General features: G+C 36.6%; 2 long non-coding RNA genes across 5 annotated transcripts in view; both read right to left on the bottom strand.

The window, feature by feature from the left end:
• Positions 1-483: 483 nt before the first annotated feature.
• LOC140611965 (uncharacterized) overlaps positions 484-19,483 on the bottom strand; it is a 41,951-nt gene continuing 22,951 nt past the window's right edge. Inside the window, exons 1-3 of one of the 4 annotated variants that reach the window (XR_012013306.1) lie at positions 16,820-16,915; positions 12,892-12,980; positions 484-2,680 (exon numbers count right to left, since the gene is read on the bottom strand). This is a non-coding gene — a long non-coding RNA (uncharacterized lncRNA). Of the gene's footprint in view, positions 2,681-8,333; positions 8,987-12,891; positions 12,981-16,819; positions 16,916-19,483 lie in introns of those variants that run through there. The other 3 variants (XR_012013303.1, XR_012013305.1, XR_012013304.1) reach the window with 3 other exon arrangements.
• LOC140611966 (uncharacterized) lies at positions 10,688-12,883 on the bottom strand. Its single transcript, XR_012013307.1, has 2 exons — positions 11,103-12,883; positions 10,688-10,854 (listed from the first exon to the last, which is right to left on the bottom strand). It is a non-coding gene; the product is annotated as an uncharacterized lncRNA (long non-coding RNA).

The following is a 19,483-nucleotide window of genomic DNA, read 5'->3' as shown; positions in this document are numbered from 1 at the left end:
CATTCTATATGACTCCATTCATATGAAGTTCAAGAGTAAGCATAGCTAATTTATGGTGCTAGAAATAAGAATCGTTGTTGCTTAGCAATTTGAGAATGAACTAGAAGGCACATGAGGAAACACTCTGGGATGTTGGAAATGTTCTTCCTCTTGATTGGGGTGGGGGCTACATGGGCATATGCATTTATCCACTAACCCATTGAATTGTAGTGCTAGGTGCATTAACTGATTTTATTAACTCATCAAACTGCATACTTATGATCTGTAAAATTATTCAAATTACATTTTAATCTTGATGTTTAAAAATATTAAAAAGAAAATAATTATCATATCCACTTTGGACTTTTGCTTATTAGAAATAAAGACTCTCAATATCCACTGTGGATATATTCTTATTTTTTTATTAATAAATTTAAAATGTTTAAAATAGGTAATTTTCAAGAATAAATAGATAAGAATTCTAAACATAAGATCATGGGAGCTTTTTTTGTTTTAAGTGATGCTATAACACAGAGTGAAATTCTGGTCTGTATTTTACTCTGTTTCTCAGTCCTAACACCAAACAAGACACAATATGTCATTTTAATACAGTTTTCAGCAATCATGCATCTTGTTATATGATTAACTCAAAATTAATTTAATTGTGTGTGGCATGCAATTATTTGTTGAGTGATTTAAAATGTCTTCATATATTGTAAATACAATTAAAACTGGTTTTTAAGTTATATTTAAAATATTTCCAAAAACTAAAAATAAAAATAAATATTTCCTGTATCATAATCTAAAAAATACATAAATGCAAATTTAGCTCTTCTATCCTATCCTGAATTGAACATGTGATTTAAAGACTTTAACTGTTTGGATATGTGATGTTATGAAATTTAAAAATTAGATAATTGATTTAGTAGATAAAATTATTTTTTTTTAATTTTATTCATTATCTCTGCTCAATCCAATGCCTTGGATTTCCATTCCCTCAAAGGAACCTTGTTAATATACTGAACAATACTTGTATAATATTCTGTAGCTATGGCTAGAAAACTCAGCATCAGTTGCCTAACTTTTCAGACTACCAATTTCTCATCGAGGATACTGATATTCATTGTCCTGAACTCATGTGTGTGAGGCACAACTTCCAGCACAGGTCAGATTAGATGTTCATGGTGAAAAATGGTTTTATGTATTGCCCCTCCCCAATAATATTTTCATCTTGACAGAGGCTATCATTGCCTTGGCCCCAGGCATGAGCATTTTGGAAATATTTCTGGAGGGATTTTCCTTGGTTGGAGATTCTCAAAACATGACACATAGATTGCAATCTGCTATCTACTTCACCATGTAAGTGATACCACCTAAAGATTACTTTAGCCAAACATGTCAGTCATCAGATTGTTTCTGTGATTCTCCAATGTCCCTGGTAGTGGACACCACCAAAATAATCTTTCCAAAGACCAGCGATCACCCACCCATATTCTTGCTTGCTTAGTTTATCATTGCCAGTTCAATTAAGGGCATCTCAGCTTCCAATTGATTAGTTCCTTAATGCTGAAGGCCTAAAGTTTCAGCTGAGCCTGTACTTGTGCACAATTAGATAGTCTCATGCAAAACTGTAAGTACATTAGCAACTAGAAAAAATAAAATATTTACCCCAAATGTGAAATTATCAAATACCGTGCTTTTCTACAGTGAACTCAAATTAGTTGAAGGCGGTTCATATTTAGTTTTTGCTTACATTTTGCTACCAAATAGTTGATTCAGCTTTGTGTTTATCTGAACCAGAAACGAATTATTACTGGGTTACCACTCTTTACAGTCCGATGCCTCAAGTCAGCCAGTAGAATGGCCCAAATAGCCAGACCAACCATTTTGTGGCCTATTATGTTCAACAGATAGCCGCAGTCTGAAGAAAATGCCAAGTTTGTGTTTCCTTGCTTTAGGTACAAACTGACAAAAAGTTTAGATGAGATTTCCATCCTGACAGCTACCACTGTAGGGAATGGGGTAGAAGGTGGGTAATAGCTTATACTAACATGCCTGGTAGACAAAAAAGGGCCAGTTTTCCATAATTCGCTCAAACTCCAAACAGCAACTTAATTTTCTTTCAGTTTTCAGTTTGAGATGCACGGCAGGGATCTCCTCCCCAAGCAAAAGGCAATATGAGGTGAGAAGAAGAGCATGCTGCCAGCACAGGTATAGGCCTGCATAATGGAGCTGTGGCACTCAGAAAGAGGCTTTTCATTTTAACAACTGTGATAGTGAGGAAGGAAGCATAATGAAGATGGTATAATTGAAGTGGGAGAAGGAGACATTAAACATGTATCACAAAGAAGACTTTGGGGCTTATCTAATTTGGACGTCCTTGTTTGATCAAGCATTAAGATTGGTTGAGAGGTCAAGGAACTCTGAGGGGTTAGCACCTTGCAAACCCCTGGCTGGATCCTGCAGTTTGTTAGCTGCCCACCCCCCTTTTTTTTTCTTTTTTCTTTTTTTTTTTTTTTTTTAATTATGTGAAGCCAGATTGTTCTGTTCTGTACTGTTCTGTGTTTTCTCATTTTCATACGCATGTTGACTCTGGAATACAGACACCTGTGGCAAGGATTTAAGTTATCCATGGTCTGATGATGCCTGAACATATCTCTTCTGACGCATGTGTCTCTTTGCCTCCAAAAGATCCCATATCCTGCATGGAGAAAGATGAGAATAAAAACATTTGAAAATATAAAACAGAACACAAGGATATTGAGGATGTGAGAAAGGGTGAAAGAAGAAAGAAAATATACTGAGGACTAAAGAAAGCAAGACAAGCAGATGGTCCCAAAAGAGATTAAATTCAAAATGATTAGAGAATTTACATTACCAGATTTACAAATGATACTTGAAGTTAAAATCACGGGCGGTTATATTTAATTGCGAGGTCAAATGATTTTTCCTTCAGACAAGTCATGTGATCATGAATACTCATATCAAAATTTTACTTATAAAACAAAATTACATTTTAAAGATATCTGTTAAATTCTTTTTTTAAATATTTTATTTATTTATTCATGAAAGAGGCAGAGACACAGGGAGGGAGAAGTAGGCCCCTATGCAAGGAGCCTGATGCAGGACTTGATCCCAGGCCCCCAGGATCACGCCCTGGGCCAAAGGCAGGCGCTAAACCTCTGAGCCGCCCAGGCTGCCCTCTGTTAAAGTCTTAATAAAGAGAAATGCACATAAAAATATGTCTGATATTTTCCTATCGCAGAATTTAGCTAATTTTAAAAAAAAAATTCCTAACCAATAGGTTTTCTGAACCTGCCAAGCCTTCAACAAGTCTTAGGAAAAACAACCAACACAATCGAATGCACTATGGACTTTATCCATGTTAGAAAACTCCTGAGGCATGTTTAATAAGAATAAACAAAAAAATCTCTAAAGGAAAATCATATTTGTGTTCTTACCTACAGGAAGCTCATGAAGAACCCACTGAGGACGAGAAAGTCACTGCTTATTTTAGTTAGACTCTTACGACTTTGACTCTATTGATCAATATCACCCTTGAACAGGTTACTGTGGGATTGAGGCTTTGCTTGATTCAATAAACCCCAAGTTTCCCAACGGCTCCCATTTTTTTAAAGAAAGGTGAGCAAAATACTTTTAAAAAGAAGACTCTTTTTTTTAAAGCCTTTAGAGATTCTTCAACCATCACTTTAAGGGTGTGTGGGTGTTTTTGAAATGCATCTTATTCTGGTCTAGCCATAGGCTAGAAGAATTCAAAATCATTTGTTTTTCCCTAAAAATCAATATAGAAAAAAATATGGCACTCATATAGGTAACAAGTAAACAAATACCATTTCATGCTGCAACACATATTTGGAAACTGATATTTTACGTACAAAAACACAGCACATGTATAACTGAAACCCTGCCCATCTGCAAATTTGCTCCTATCCCTCTCCGCATGCATTCATCTATTCGTTAATTCATTCATTTTTCAAGCATCTATTGTACCAGGTCCAGTGCTAAGTACCAGAGATATGTGCTTTCATGGGATCAGGCCCTAACATTTTTGGTACTTTATAATTCAACAGGTCTCCTGAGACATACTACCTGAGGATTGAGGATGAGATGATTTTACTTAAAACTCAAAGTCATGAACATGTAATTTTTATTTTAAATTATAGAATTAATTAATCAAACTCTTAATTATGATGTTAAACATATTTTTATTGTATTCTAGTCCTGGGAATTTGGTGAGCCATGTAGGTAATATAGAATAATAGGAATATTTAGTCAGAATATCTTCTAAATTATTATGGACTAAAAGTGACTAACGTGATTTTTTTTTCCATCCGTCAAGAATTTCCTATGTATCAAACAATATAGTGTATCTTATATGCCTTTCCACAACATTTCCCATTAGCATCTTTAGGCCAATGGAGAGACCCTGCTTACTAGTCTGAACATTCATGAGGTTATCATTTGTTATAGCTTGTTTATTATGTAGACATCATTAATTCACTGTGAAGAGCACCTGTCCGTAACATAAGGCTGTTCTCAGTCATCCAAGTTGATGGAAATGACACGACAGCAAAGCAGACATTGCACTTACCATGTAACCTTTCTTTGAGTTCATAAATAACGGTCGGAATTGGCTCATACATCTGGAAGCCCTGATCAGAATCCTCCCTTCCGACACCTCCCATCCATGCAAATTGTCTCAATGGACGTCTTACAGGTGTGGCTTAGTGTTTAAACTCTCAAGAATTTCTAAGTAGTTGAGATGTTTCATGTATTTTTATTGCAAACAAATTTTGTACCATAGCTGACACCAAAGACAGATATAATTAGGTCAGTTAGCTTTCTGTAAACAAATTGCATGGTCTTATACTGTCTCTTCCTTTTTTAAGTATTTTATTTGTTTATTCATGAAAGACACAGAGAGAGAGGCAGAGACACAGGCAGAGGGAGAAGCAGGCTCCCTACGGGGACCCCGAAGCGGGACTCGATCCCAGAACCCTGGGATCAAGACCTGAGCCAAAGGCAGAGGCTCAAACACTGAGCCACCAGGTGCACCAGGCCTTATACTGTTAACGAGAAAAATAGAAGATGATCTAATACATAAGTGACAGGCCTTTTTTCTGGATCCACTATGAACTATTGAGATGATTCTGTCCCTAAGTCTTCGAATAATTTCCCAGAAGCTAACTAGAGAATGCTCTTCAGTTTTCTTCTCAGAGTACTTCTCATTTCTTCTTTTTTGCTCTTTTTGCTGTTGGTTGTTGCTTTGTCTATTTCATTACTAAGATCATAATCTCTCCAAGTGACCTTTGATTTTTTTCGGCCCTCCTTCCTGCCCTTTGGCCATGTGGCCAAATTTTTATTCATGAGATATTTTGTTGCTCTCGTGCCCCACCCCTGCCCACCTCCAATCCCATGACATTAGCCTGTTTCAGCCTCACATTACGTCTACCTGAAATATGGCACTAGCTTCTTGTGGGCTATTCCTAGTCTATCTTTTCCCATATTCAAAGCACTGTACTCGCTGCCGTTTGGTCAGTATTCCAGAAGCCTACTGGTATATATTTAACTTCCCTGCAAGTTTAAGCCTTATTTAGGCCATGAAGACCCTTAATGCTTAATCTGCTTCTGCCTTTCTAATCTAAAATTTTATACAAACTATTAATTTATTCATTCAACGGTTACTGAACGTATGTCATGCAAAGAGCCAATTAAGGCATGGTGGCTCCCGCATCAGAAACCTTCATGGGCATCTTACTCCGGTGGAGACAGTTGGTGCTGTGGTGCTCTGCCAAGATAGCCTGGTCCTCGCAGACACACTCCGACTGCCAGCTTAGAAAACTGACTCTTCCTACTTGTGCCCCGGCTGGCAATTGTGCTCGATGGCAGGGAGCTCTCTTGAGCAAGGTCCCACTTGCTTTTAGGAAGATGCTTGCAGCCAGTGGGCAACAGAAATGCAAAGGCCAGGCCCCCTCGCCTCAATTAGAGACAATTCCAAAGGGCCTGCCAAGCTTCAGAATTCCTCGTGGAGTGGACTGAGGCTACAGTTGCAACCACACTAAAATACAGTATTTCCCTCTGCTCAGTCCTTCCTTCCTCACTTCTGTATAGGTGTCTTTCCAAAGAATGTTTGCTTTCTGAACACAATCTCTGTTTCGGAGTACATTTCTAGGGAATATTATTGAAGATATGAAGGGAAGCAGGCAATAAACCAAGCAATAGCATAGATTCTGTTACATAATGAGGTGGATTATATAACTAACTGCCAAATATTCCACTGCCATGCCCCTTCCTGTGGTGCATGAGAATTATATTTCATCCCCTCACTGATACCAGCTTCAACTGTATTTCTTGCATTGAACACTATGAAATGCATTTGAAAAAGAGACGCATCACTTCCAGGAGAAAGCTTTAAGAGTCAGCTATGGTTCACCAGTTTTTTCGTTTTCTTCTGCCAAAACAACAAGCAGCGTTCCATATAGATGTTCTCTATGATCTTGGGTCCCAGGGAGAAGATTGCAAACAGTGCAGCCACAAGTGAGCCATATGACTTGCAGCATGTTGTTGTAAGAGACCGAATTTTGAGGGTCTCTAGTTGCCAGCAGGGTCTAGGAGTGCCTGTTTGAAATGCTTAGTGGTAGGTTCGCTCGAGTAAAGTAAGGCAGGCAAGGAGACTGATGGGAGAATAGAGTTAATATGGGGGACAGAGCAGATTTAATTAGGGTGGCCAGGGATGACCTTACTGATAAAGTGAGATTTGGAGTCCTCAACTAGATAAGAGGGCAAGCCATTGAGAATCTTGTGGGAGGTGTGTCCTATACAGAGAGAGCTGCAAAGTAACAGTCCTGGGGCCACTGCCTCGTTGACATAAATAAAGAGGCTAATTCCAAGAGAAGAGGAGAGTCACAAAAGAGGAACTGGAGCAATAATGGAATCCAAATCATGCAGAGCCTTGCCGGTCATTACAAATTTATCATTTTCTCTGAGTAAGAAGGGAAGCCTTTGGGGTTGTAAGCCAGTAGAGAGACTGAGAAAGAGTTGGAGTCTGCATATACTGTGAAGTTAGAATAGACATATTTACTGACAGGTTGGATATGGATTATATGAGAAAAAAATTCAAGTATGATTCCCTTCCCCCCCTTTTTTTTTACCTGAACATGGGGAAAGAAAGACACATTTCCTAAGAGATTGACATACACCCCAGTCTTGTCAAATTTCTTTGCTTGTTCTCTAATTTCCTACGTATTCTGTTTCTATCCTTATCCTTCACCAATCTCCATTATGTCTAAATTCCACCTACTTGTCCAAGTTTGACACAGATGCTGCTCTCTCCATGAGGTTGCTTATGAACACCTCCATTTAGGGTAAGCTATCTTTTTCTATCACCATAATCTTTCATTTATGACTATTTATTTATTTATTTATTTATTTTAAAGAGGAAGGTTTTTTTTTAATTTTTATTTATTTATGATAGTCACAGAGAGAGAGAGAGAGAGAGAGAGAGGCAGAGACATAGGCAGAGGGAGAAGCAGGCTCCATGCACCGGGAGCCTGACGTGGGATTCGATCCCGGGTCTCCAGGATCACGCCCTGGGCCAAAGGCAGGCGCTAAACCGCTGCGCCACCCAGGGATCCCCATTTATGACTCTTTATATTAACAACTTGCCTACTTGTTTTCTATTATTTTTATGATTTTTGAGGTTAAGTCAAATAGAGATGCAATTGTAATTTATAGTACTAGTTAAGGATGATTTCGGAGGACTGCTCTGGTGAGATTATTATTATTTTTTTTTTTTTGGTGAGATTATTATTTCAGCTGTGTATTAAATTCAACCTATCACATTCACAAGTGTGACCCCCCCACACACACATACATATACACTCCTTCTCACAGTAGGTACTTTCCCCTGAAAATGTTTTGAATTCCAAAGTAAATAGGGAGACAGTTAAATCTAAGGTATATTTGTAGCTTCTTTTCAATTTTCAATTCACTATTTAGATAAATCAGCCTTCATCATTTATTTATTTATTTATTTTTTAAATTTTTATTTATTTATGATAGTCACAGAGAGAGAGAGAGAGAGAGAGAGAGAGAGGCAGAGACACAGGCAGAGGGAGAAGCAGGCTCCATGCACCGGGAGCCTGATGTGGGATTCGATCCCGGGTCTCTAGGATCGCGCCCTGGGCCAAAGGCAGGCGCCAAACCGCTGCGCTACCCAGGGATCCCCATGCCTTCATCATTTAAAGAGAGGTCTCAATCCATTCAGAATATTATAACAAAACACCAGACTGGATGGCTTTAACGACAAACGTTTATTTCTCATAGTTCTGAAGGTTGGAAAGGCCAATGTCAAAGCACTAGTAGATTTTATATCTGGGGAGAGCCTGATTCACAGGCAGCTGGCCTTTCCCTATATCCTCATATGGCAGAAGGGGCAAGAGAACTCTTGGAAATCTTTATTAAGGCACTAACCTCATTTATGAGGGTTCCACCCTCATGACCTAATCATCTCCTTAAGGTCCCACCTCCAAATATCATCCCATTGGGAATTAGGTTTCTGCAGGTGAATTCTGAGAAGACACAAACATTCAGTCTGTGGGAGGAGGAGTCAGTGAGGATGTGAGCCAAGAGGTCAAGTCTTTATTCTTTGGAAGGATGAATATCTGTCCCCCATACGAACAACACATTCTGTCCGTTTTACTCTGGTCTTAAATAAAATATACTTATGTTTCCATTGCATGTCCTTATAAGTCAGTTTAATACCTGAACACATAAGGTGTGTGTGTCATAAATGTTTCTGAATGAGCGCATCTCTTGATGTCATCAAGAATATATGGAATAGGGCAGCCCAGGTGGCTCAGCAGTTTAGCGCCTGCCTTCAGCCCAGGGCATGATCTTGGAGACCAGGAATCGAGTCCCGCGTCAGGCTCCCTGCATGGAGCCTGCTTCTCCCTCTGCTTGTGTCTCTGCCTCTCTCTCTCCATGTCTCTCATGAATAAATAAAAAATAATAATTAAGAATAAAAATATATGGAATAAAGCAAAGATGATGATGATGATGGGACCATGAAATACCATGAAATCAGATTTTTAAAACTTTAAATATAAACAAAATCAGCCCCTATTTTCACCATTACATATTTATATTGCAACATGAAACTTTAGATATCATTTGCCTACTTATGCACATGACCCTGTGCTAATTACAAGTTTCCTACTAAACATAACTCATCATACATATGTTATTAGTTTTTAAAGCCACAAGATGTTTATATAATATTATTTTAAAATCACGCTTGCATTTCCAACCCTCTTTATCAAGCATTAGCCTTTCAACTAAAGAAATAAACTATGCCCCTGATATTTTTAGAAGTAAATTAAAGGGCTTGATTGGCCATATATCCTCTCGCTATATATCCATCACCACACCATCCTTGGAATTTAGCCAATTTGTTTCATGAACATATATATGGAGAAGAGGGGGAGGCAGTAGAGAAATAGTAATATGAATAAGAAACGAAAACAATAAACAAAAGACAGGTTTTCTGGATCAATCGAAATAAGGGAGAACTAGATAATTCACTGTGAAGTACCCATTGTTAGAACTAGGAACCTGTTGTAAAATCTAAATACACAGACTCTATGCCTCATTTTAAAAGATCTCTCTTTTAAAATCCCTATTTTAAATCATGCCTGCTATAAACTTTCAAGTTAATCAGCTTCAAGAAACCGAGAAATTTTATTAGTGCTTAAAACTTAATATCAAAAAATGACAAAAGTTAATGGTTCCTCATATAAAGACCACATAGCAAAAGCTTTCTACAATGCTAATATGTTAAAATCAGTAGTTAAAGTCGCCTTTGATTTCTTTTTTTTTTAATTTTTTTTATTTTTAATTTTTTTTATTTTTAATTTTTTTTTGTTATTTACATGTACTGAATGGAAAGAGCTCTTGGCCAGGACTCTAAAGTCTTTCCTTACACTGCCAGCACTGTGTGAATTTGAAGGTACTTGATATACTTGAGTCTCTGTCCCCAAATCAACAAGAAGAGGTTTGCATTAAGTAATCTACTTGGGTTCCTCAGTGGTCATCGAGTCAGAGTTCCTGATTTCATTTCCATAGATAGTCTAGTATATTGCAAGTTTTATTGTTAGATGTGTAATGCTTATCAATAGATAATCACATATATTTGAACAAATTTTTATGAAATTCCTTGAGATTTGGAAGAAAATGCCCTCTGCCAATTAAAAACTATGCTTAGTATGTACCATATCCAATGCTATTTTTCTAAAAATCTGCCTGCCATTAGTAATTCTGTCCTCACCTTAGGACAAGGTAGACATGACCAACTGAGGCTGCCTTCCTCTGAAAATTATCTTTTCTTGAACTTGAATCCTTTTATTTTAACTCGCCTGATTCAGGAACAAGCATGATTCCCATTTGTTGTATCCAGTTATTTCTTCCCGTTTGTTCCTTTTAGCTTGGAAGATTTAGAGTCCCTTTCTTTTCTAAAATGTGTGCCACTTAAAGTAAACTGAAGTCACCTCTGTTGTGTGTTTTCCTTTATATCTTCTTGTTCCATATGGCACAGCTACTCCTATCCTTAGTCCATGTCAATGTCCCCAAGTGCTATATTTCAAAAAGAATTTGTCATTATCCAACTTATTTTATGCCAGATTGTTTATTAAAAAAAAAAAATTACAGGGATCCCTGGGTGGCACAGCGGTTTGGCGCCTGCCTTTGGCCCAGGGCGTGATCCTGGAGACCCGGGACCGAATCCCACGTCGGGCTTCCGGTGCATGGAGCCTGCTTCTCCCTCTGCCTGTGTCTCTGCCTCTCTCTCTCTCTGTGTGACTATCATAAATAAATTTTAAAAAATTACAATTTGTCCAGATAAAACCATTTCGTGTAATGCATACAGTACAAAATTTTATGCCATCTTCTTTTTTCATAAAATAGAATACTTCACACAGCCATAAATAAGGAATGAGGATGTAGCTTAAGTTATAAAGGGAAATGATTTTTTAAATCAAAGAAACAAAGTTCTTGCCATTAGATTTTTTAAAAGTCAACAGATTTGTATAAAATGTATCTAATCGTACATTTCAAATTGTAGCCACATTGGAATCTGAGCATCTTTGGAATCTGCAATGACTCATGCAGGGCACTTGTGCATGATTCAGTCTTGACATGGTGCCAAAGCAACTGGTCACATCAATCAAAAACATTAGTTGAACAATTCTTCCAAGCCATGTAGACAATGGTCCAGTTGGTTGCATTTTTCATTCTTTTACTAATGTCTACATGATGGCAACTTGACTGTGTTTCTGGTGAGTGTGATGCTGTGTGTGTGATATATACTACCAGAGGCTCAATTCTTTGATAAAACCTTTTCCACAGAAGCTCTGAAGACTCCCAGGTATTCAAACTTCATGCCCCTTGGAACTCTAAGATTTTTGTATATTCCTCTAGAAAGCTATGGTTCAACAAATCATGAGATCATATAGCACAAAGAGGCCCTTGAGAGAGCCTTTGGTCCAGCAGTTGATTGTGTATATTTATTTCTTGTAGTCACTTGTGTTTATATCCATGTATTTATGTTGGTGCTGTGTTCCCATTATATCAGAAGGTCTTAAAGGACTTGCCCTGTTTTGTTCATTCTTTCTTTTCTTCTTTCCTTTTTTTTGTTTTCCTGAACTCCCCACAGTCCAATAGAGTACTCTAAAATAGTGTTGGACTACTTTCTTAGAGCAGTCTGTGAAAAATTCCTATCATGCCAGATAAGTAAGCAGAATTTACAAGGGTAGCAGAATTTACAAGGGTAGCAAAACCCCCTGGTCCTCTCTTCTCCAATAAATATATATCCAAAGCATGGGTCACTTCACAAGTCACTAGGTGTTTTTAAATGTCTCAAGATCTTCTAATTTTGCTTTCAACACAAGTTTCACAATTATTAGTGGCCAATTCCTATAGCCATAAAAATGTACATATTCAAATAATAATAGTGAGAGGCCTGGCTGGGAGCTCATAGTTTGACTACTTTAGGGCAACAATTAAGTGAGGACAAGAACCAGGTCTGTTTGCTGAATAGGGGGAATTGGGAAGTGTCTGACACTTGCTAAGTGTTCAGGTGATATTGGTTAAACAATTTTACAAACATAAAAGAAGAAAACGAAGATACATTTGCTACTATTTCTTCTAAAATTAATTACTCCTTTGTTTAAAAAATAGAAATATTGGCTCACTTTAAGAAAGAAAAACTACTGATTTTTTTTTTACTATATGTATTTTATAGTTGACCTACAAGATTTCTTTAAATTCCTATTTTATTTCAAAATTATCTTAAATAAGTATCACTGCTCCTAAGAAATGATTTTATTTATTATACAGTCACACACTGAGTAACTAATTATCCTTTCCCTTATTGAGTGTTGTTTACTTTTTATGGATTCAGAAAATCAATAATAATATAGTTGCTCTAATTTTATAATGATATATACAGTATTGTATATGTGCTTTAAAAATATACATTTTAACTTGAGATATTTAGAGTTTGCTAAAGTGTCAAAACTCCACCAGAAAAAGTACAAAGAAATAATATTATTCAAAGCTGTTCAAGATACCAACCAAATTGCATGTCTAACTTAAAACCAACATGTTCTCTTTTACTATAGCATACTCCTTCTGATTAAACCTAACTAATGCTCAAACCAGCATTTCAGATAAAGGAATACCCTGATAGAGAATAAAGATAATGTATCTCTTAATATCGGTCAATAACAATTTTTTTTTCCCCTCTGGTCAATGCCTCCTTAAGGATAAAGAAAATTCTAACTCGTTAAAAAAGGATCTTTTACGATTGCCCACAAACTGCCAGCTTGTTGAACTCACCTTTACTGGACAGATGGCAGGTGACAAACTGATCTCAGCCAATATAATCTGTCAAAACAATCTGCCATGAGCAGGTGTCAGATAATTATCTAAATGAACAGATATGTAAAGTAATAAACAAACTGGAAATAGGTAACTGAACAGGGAACTTAGGCACTTACATTTCCAACCTAACCTTCAGTCGTACAGACGATGCAAAAATTAACTGGTTATAAGGCAAAGTATTACTATGAACAGCAGCTTCTATTTTCTTTACCTAATTTTTGCTTTGTGAAAACAAATTTTAAGATTTCTATTTGCACAGAACTCTATTTAATCATTGTGATATATCAAAGAAACAGATTTTTTTTTGTCTGTCAAGTATTTTTAATGCTACACCTAAAGTCAAAGCAATAACCTGTACTCAAAGTACAAGCATGTATATCTATGTATAATGTAAATGTTAAATACATACAACATACAATCAAATAGTCAAAACATTTACAAACACACAAAAATCTTTAATTTCTTATTAGGTGGCTAGTTCTACATATTATGAGTGATATCCATATATTTTGAATGGTGGATATTTTTGTAAAAATGGAAATCACCTTGTTTAGTTACAAGCTAACAATTGATCGATAAGTATTTGGGAAATTATGATTTGCCTACCTATCTCTAATTTGACACTAACCTTGCAATTCTTAACTGAGAAAAATTCTTTGCTGACCTGGTCAGATTTGGGTTTAGCTCATCTTGGTAACTTATCTTGCCATTAGCAAGTTTGATGAGTAGCAGGAGCTGGGAGTGGGGGCGGTTAGATGAAACTTCATGGAGAGAAGCTGCCATTTACAAATTCTCTCTATTTAGAACAGGATTTTTTTTTTTTTTTTTTTTTTTTTGGCCTCTGAAAAAAAGCTCACTTGTGGCATCTTGCTTCAGCAAATATAAACAATATTAGGCAGCCATTCTCAGACAGGAAAGATGTTTTTATAAAAGAGCCTGTGACTGCATCCTAATCTCTCTCCCAGGGCTGGTCCCTCATTTGCACAGAAGCAATGACTCTTGGGATAAAGTGTTCTATGGAGCTTTGACTTCATCCTCTTGATTATTTGCATTCGTTCTGAGTTCTGAATGTGCATTGTCAAGAGGCAGTCGTTCTCAAACATTTAGCCTCAGGATCCATTTACCCTTTTAAGTTTATCAATGTCCCTTGAAGAGCTTTTGATTATATAAATTATATCTCTCAACATTTATCATATTAGTTGTAAAAAGAGACATTTAAAAATATTAACTTACTAATCAATTTAAAATAAAATGTTATAACTGTAACATAAATTGCATATTTTATTAAAACATTTTTCAAAATAAAGAAAATTGATATGAGTGACATTTTGCTAAAGATATTTAGCAAATGTCTTTAATATCTGACAGAAAGGTACATAAGTTCTCATCTTGGATCTGCATACCATCTGAAATGTGCTATTTTAGTTGAAGTATATGAAGAAAACTCAACCCCTCACAGCTAGGTAGTTGGAAAACAGAAGTGGAATTTCGAAGTTTATAAATATAATTTAGATATATTTTGAAATATCAAAAATCAATAAGTAGTAGTTTCTTAAAAATGAGTTGCAATGGGAGCTCTAAAGCAATATCAATGACTTATTGTAATGAACTTATCTCTCTTACATTAATACTGATTGATTCATAGCACATTTTGAGTGAAAAATCTTAGCCATGATTTTGTAACATCGTGCATCAATCATCTGGAAAATATTGGTTCACTGAGTCATGTAGGTCTCCAAAATGCACAGAAGAAAATTATGTAGTACTTTTGTGAGAGAATGAAAGTTTAAAAGTCAAGTAATGCTTAGTATCATTACAAAAACAGTTTTTGCCTCATGGACAACTCACAAAGGATCTCAGGGCCCCCAGAACCCCCACCATATTTCCAGAATCATTGTCATGAAGGAAAGGACAAATACGACTTAGAGATCGACCCTCAACATCAGAGACCAGATCACTGGCAATCATAATACCTGCATAATAAAAACCAGTGAAGAGAGCAGGTGTACAAAACCCCAGTGAGAAGAAGACAGCTGGTCCTCAATTGCCTTGTAGGAATGGGGATCAAGTGCTGTCGAGCTTCTGATCTAAATCTGATGGGGGATTCTACATGACTCATTATGTCCCATACATTAGACAACACTTAAAAGTCAGATTTCTCATCAGAGTTCAGGAATGTGCAGGAATCATGAGGTTGTGGAATCAACCACCTAAGTCTGGAAAAGCATCACTACAGTGGACAGGGGTACTGCAAATTACGTTGGACCAATTCCCGCTGGGGATGGATATGTGGTCGTCACAATAGGTATAGCAGAAAACTGGGCCTGCGAGTGGACAGGTCAGTTTCCCCAGTAGTTGTTCCCCTGGACATTTGAATATAAGGCAGATTTCTTCAGACTGAGTAAGCTCGGGGGGATTCATAGACTATCCGACAGGAGAGGCACGAAAATATAATGGTGCCCTGCCAGTTAGGTAGATGGGAACCTATGGAACTCATTTCGATATTAAAAAGAGATGAGTCTGTAATTATTCCTCAAGCTTCTGAAGCAGGTTATATTAGTATAATACATTTATATCTATATTGTATTTATATTTACGTATAGGTAGTATAAATATATTGCACTTAATGCAATAATAAATTTAATTATTTATTTAAAAATTATGTATTTAATAATTTACATTTTTATTCAAAGTGTATTTAATAATTAGTTATACAATAACTATTTTAAAATGTACATAGTTATAGCATATGTTATATACGGTTATATACGGTTTATATATTTATGTGGAATTTATTATATATTTTATACTATTAAAATAATAAGCAGGTAGCTATTCTATGTAGATATATTTATATATACTATAAATACATATATATGTATATATATGTATTTATATATTTATATATATACATATATGTATATATTACTATAAATACATATTTATATGTATTTATACATATAATATATATGCATTTATATTTATTTTATATATATTTAAAATTTTAATTTGATATTTTAAATATATTTATTTTATGTATTATATAAATATGTATTTATATATAAATACATATATATATATATTCCCTGAAAACAGCAGAAAGGAATATTATATATGATTTTACTGGTTCAGTAGCTAGTCTCTAAAAACGATCCCAAATAGTTCTATGTGTGTATGCCACTCCTTCATCAAGAGGTGTCCCCTCTCACTGAAGCAAAGCTAAGCCAGGGGCGGCTGTAGAAATGATGCTGCAAAAAAAAAAAAAAAAAAAGAAATGATGCTGCAAGACTGCTGAGACCAGGTCTCAAGCCTGCCACTTGTACCTTGGCCTCCTGGAATGTTCACTCTGGAGTGAGCCAGCTGCTGAGCGGATTCTGGATGCCCTGAGATCAGCATGCTCTGAGGAAGCCAATCTAGCCCTATGGAGAGGTCTCAGGGAGAGAGAAGGGTTCCTAACTTGTTTAGAGCTCTTCTGGCCCTCCAGACCCAGGTACCAGATGTGTGAGCGGGAAAATAATGTAGGCTATTGCAACCCCTGTCAGTGCCATGCAGACAATCACCAAAGAACTGAGCAAACAGCCAGAACAGAGGGGTCATATATGTGGTCTCAGTCAAGTTATCACAACCATCTCTGCTGTTCAAATCACCCACTGAAGTCGTGGGCATCATGGAGCAGAGACATTCTGCTCTGTCTGCATCTGCCTGAATTCCTGACCCACAGAATCATCAGCATAATAAAAAAGGTCATTTTACAGACCTGGATTCTTGAGAGGTTGGGCACACACTGACAGATAACTAAAACAAGGGCACCCGGGTGGCTCAGTGGTTGAGCGTTTGCCTTTGGCTCAGGGCATGATCCCGGGGTCCGGAGATCGAGTCCTACCTGGGCTTCCGTCAGGGAGCCTGCTTCTCCCTCTATGTCTCTGCCTCTCTCTGTGTCTCTCATGAATAAATAATATCTTTAAAAAAAAAAGGGAGAGAGAACTAAAACAACTATGTTACAATTACTACTTACCATACACTTTACATAAGCCATGACATTTGATTCATCAGAACTATTATAATGTAAATATGATTATCCCCACTTTAGTTTGTGGAAGCAGAATCAGGAGTTACCTCCTTTTTAGGGACAAATTATTTGTAATTTACTCAAAGTCACAGAGCTAGAAAGTAGCTATTGGGCCTAGGTTTCTTTCGGGATTAAGGTCCTAGGTTTTATACATAACTCCCTCTCTGCTCAATTTCAAACTCTCATGTTTAGTATAAAACATAGATAATATTCCACGTGTGACTAAATGGGAGGAAAGAATTATTTCATAATTATACATTTTCCTCCCATAAAGCTTATACCCATCTTAAAATTAAAAATGTCTTTGACATCGTAAAAGTATAAGCCAGTCATTAGGTAATAAGGTGCAATTTGATTTTCGTTATACATATATATATACACATACAGAAGTATATACATATATCTAAATATATGTGTGTATATAAATATATAAATATTTTATGTATAAGTTCAAAAGTGTGGAGAAGAGTTCAATAGTTATTTTTGGTATTGACTGAACTAACATCACTTGCAAGTTATGGGTAGATAAATGGATCATTCACAAAAATTGTAATGTGCCTATATGTTCTAATAACGAACTTGCCTTTTTTTTTTTTTTTTTCTAACCTTAGTTTCTCTCCTTAGGGAATACTTACAGGAGTGCTCTAGTAAAACAAGTAATTTCTTTCAAAGAGGAAAAATTTAAAATAAAAAAAGATGTCTTGCTTTTCCAACACTGATAACTATGCTTTTCATTATACACCATAGAATGGCCTAGAAAATAGTCCTTTGTCTATGTATCTTGTGGAAGAAAATTGCTACATTCATTTGGAACTGCTATTTAAATAATATTGATTTTGCTTAATTTACTCCTTTTGACTCGGAGAGCTATTTGCTCACCAAAATACCTTGTCCTTTTCTTCATAGTAATGGAAACATGGCCCCTTAGCTTCGCGGGGGTTTTTCATTGAGTTTTTTTCCATTATATTTTCCCACCTCCTTTGCAGCTATGTGCAACTATAAGATTAAGTTCTAACAACATGAACAGAAGTAACTTGTGCCTTTTCCATGGTGGGGACTATAGACAGTGGCCAGGTGGCCTCTACATTCTCTTTCTCTTTCTCATGAACACACTCATGCCAACCTGAGCCAAGCAGATCAGGAACAAAAGCGAGAGGTAGGTGAACATTAAGATGCAAAAAAGCCTGAACTTGAAAAGCAGTGTGGAACAGAGCTCTGCCACGAAACTGAACTCTGCAGGTAGATGCTATTACATCAAGGGAAACAAACTTCAATCTACCATTGCAATTTTGAGCTCCTTTCTAACACCGGTGACGTCATCCCCCTAAATTAATACATTCCCACCAGTCTTTCTAAGTGAGCTACGACAAATTTCCTTGGGAAACATCTTCAAATATTACTATATATACATCAGTAAGGGAATCCCCTTTGTGCAAGGGCTTGTTTATCCATATAACAAAGTTGGGGCAGATTGATCAATTCCAGGGATCAATAGACTGATGAAAATGCATCAGATCAAAACTACACTATTCTGTGTAGTTTTTTTTTTTTTTTTCATTTGTGGTAGTGTCTGCACATCCAGATGATAACGAGCTATGAATACATGCTGATGTTAATTCTTTTCAACAAATTTTTATTGAGCCTTCAATAAAAATGAAGTAAGTGAAGAAAGAATGACAAAAATCGCTCTAGTAGTTTTGTCTACTTCCCACCCCCCTCCAAGTAAGCTTGTATTCCAAAGAGCTGATCTCCCATGGGCAGATCTGTGATCTGCATAACCTGGTGCAGAAGATTAAAACCTTAAAAAATCATGGTAGCATACAATGTGTTATTTTTCAAAAGCAAGGCTGACCAAAGACTGTCCATTTATCCTTCTGAGATGGGTTTGCTACGTACGGGTAAGGGTATATATTACGTCACACTGCCAGCATCAAGAGTTGGGATTTTTCCCTCCCTGCCTTGGTTACCAATCAGGTTTTCTCAGCTTATTAACTGGCTCCACCGCCAGCTGTTTCATCTAAGGCCACTTCAACCTGAATGAGTAAACTTACAGTCTGTAAACATTTAGGAGAAGACGGAAGATAAGAGTGCTCATTTCTACATCCAACAGAAATTGCTGGTTGCATCATGGAGGATTATAGTATGTTTGGTAATATAACATTTTACATAAAAATAGACTTTCAAAATTTCTTTGCTCAGCTACATGTTGGGGATTCCTTTTTTGAAGATTTTATTTATTTACTTATTTGAGGGGGGAGGGGCAAAGGGAGAGGGCGAGGCAGGGTCCCCACTAAGCAGGGAGCCCAATGTGGGCCTCCATCCCAGGACCGTGGGATCCTGATCCGAACCAAAGGCAGATGCTTGACTGACTGAACCACCCAGGCGCCGGATGCTTGGGATTTTTCTTACCCTAACCCAAAAGATATATATTTTTTTCAATAAATAAGAAGGATCGTATCATGAATCAATAATCTACCA

This window comes from Canis lupus, chromosome 20, assembly GCF_048164855.1.
Source record: "Canis lupus baileyi chromosome 20, mCanLup2.hap1, whole genome shotgun sequence".
NCBI classification, from domain to species: domain Eukaryota; kingdom Metazoa; phylum Chordata; class Mammalia; order Carnivora; family Canidae; genus Canis; species Canis lupus.
The sequence above is the reverse complement of the archived record's forward strand: the minus strand, read 5'-3'. Positions and strand labels throughout refer to the sequence as shown.